The sequence below is a fragment of the Arachis ipaensis genome, chromosome B8 (genome assembly GCF_059453495.1).
Source record: "Arachis ipaensis isolate K30076 ecotype BB chromosome B8, ASM5945349v1, whole genome shotgun sequence".
NCBI classification, from domain to species: domain Eukaryota; kingdom Viridiplantae; phylum Streptophyta; class Magnoliopsida; order Fabales; family Fabaceae; genus Arachis; species Arachis ipaensis.
This window is the reverse complement of record NC_142443.1, coordinates 48,854,681-48,856,606: the sequence shown is the minus strand read 5'-3', so window position 1 is coordinate 48,856,606 and position 1,926 is coordinate 48,854,681. Positions and strand designations below refer to the sequence as shown.

General features: G+C 38.0%; 1 non-coding gene across 1 annotated transcript; it reads right to left on the bottom strand.

The window, feature by feature from the left end:
- Positions 1–926: 926 nt before the first annotated feature.
- Positions 927–1,034, bottom strand: LOC148547999 (small nucleolar RNA R71). Its single transcript, XR_015897859.1, has one exon. It is a non-coding gene; the product is annotated as a small nucleolar RNA R71 (small nucleolar RNA).
- Between the last annotated feature and the right edge of the window lie 892 nt (positions 1,035–1,926).

Sequence of the window (1,926 nt, the reverse complement as noted above, 5' to 3'; positions counted from 1 at the left end):
TTTCTTATCTTTTTCAAAACTACCTAACTAACTATCCCTCTCTAATTTTCGAAAATCTCTTCCCTTTTTTTCAAAAATTTTTTTAATTAACTAATTGTTTCAATTTTTAATTTTAATTTGCTTTCATTCCTAATTTTCGAAAATCACTAACCCCTTTTCAAAATTTTATTTTCGAAAATCCTCTTTCTCTCTCATCTCCTTCTATTTATTTATTCATCTACTAACACTTCATCTCACCCAAATTCAAACCCCCTCTTCCATCTGTGTTCAAATTTTCTCTTCTTCCCTTCTTTACATTACATTCTTTTCTTCTTCTACTCACACAGGGGAACCTCTATACCTGGGTAAAAAGGATCCCTATTATTATTATTTTTCTGTTCCCTCTTTTTCATATGAGCAGGAGCAAGGATAAGAACATTCTTGTTGAACCAGACCCTGAACCTGAAAGGCCTCTGAAGAGGAAACTAAGAGAAGCTAAAATACAAGAATCCAGAGATAACCTTACAGAAATTTTCGAACAGGAAGAGGAGATGGCAGCCAAAAATAATAATAATGCAAGGAGGATGCTTGGTGACTTTACTGCACCTAATTCCAATTTACATGGAAGAAGCATCTCCATCCCTACCATTGAAGCAAACAATTTTGAGCTTAAACCTCAATTAGTTTCTCTGATGCAGCAAAACTGCAAGTTCCATGGACTTCCATCTGAAGATCTTTTTCAGTTCTTAACTTAATTTTTGCAGATCTGTGATACTGTTAAGACTATTGGAGTAGATCCTGAAGTTTACAGGCTCATGCTTTTCCCTTTTGCTGTAAGAGACAGAGCAAGAGTGTGGTTGGACTCTCAACCCAAAGATAGCCTGAACTCTTGGGATAAGCTGGTCACGACTTTCTTAGCCAAGTTCTTTCCTCCTCAAAAGCTGAGCAAGCTTATAGTGAATGTTCAAACCTTCAGACAGAAGGAAGGTGAATCCCTCTATGAAGCTTGGGAGAGATACAAGCAACAGACCAAAAAGTGTCCTTCTGACATGCTTTCAGAATGGACCATCCTGGATATATTCTATGATGGTCTGTCTGAATTAGCTAAGATGTCATTGGACACTTCTACAGGTGGATCCATTCACCTAAAGAAAACGCCTGTAGAAGCTCAAGAACTCATTGACATGGTTGCTAACAACCAGTTTATGTACACTTCTGAGAGGAATCCTATGAGTAATGGGACGCCTCAGAAGAAGGGAGTTCTTGAAATTGATACTCTGAATGCCATATTGGCTCAGAACAAAATATTGACTCAGCAGGTCAATATGATTTCTCAGAGTCTGAATAGAATGCAAGCTGCATCCAACAGTACTCAAGAGGCATCTTCTGAAGAAGAAGCTTACGATCTTGAGAACCCTGCAATAGCAAAGGTAAATTATATGGGTGAACCTTATGAAAACACCTATAACCCCTCATGGAGAAATCACCCAAATCTCTCATGGAAGGATCAACAAAAGCCTCAACAAGGCTTTAATAATGGTGGAAGAAACAGGTTTAACAATAGTAAACCTTTTCCATCATCAACTCAGCAATAGACAGAGAACTCTGAACAAAATACCTCTAATTTAGCAAACTTAGTCTCTGATCTATCTAAGGCCACTGTGAGTTTCATGAATGAAACAAGGTCCTCCATTAGAAATTTGGAAGCACAAGTGGGCCAGCTGATGCGGGTGGAAACTTGTCTTTCAACAAATCTCCTTTCGGCAAGTGTACCGAATTTGTCGTCAAGTAAAAACTCACAATAGAGTGAGGTCGAATCCCACATGGATTGATTGATCAAGCAACTTTAATTAGAAGAATGTTCTAGTTGAGCGAATCCAGAATTTGGGTTGAGAGTTGCAGAAAATAAAATGGCGGGGATGTAAATAACAGAAAAGTAAATGCTAG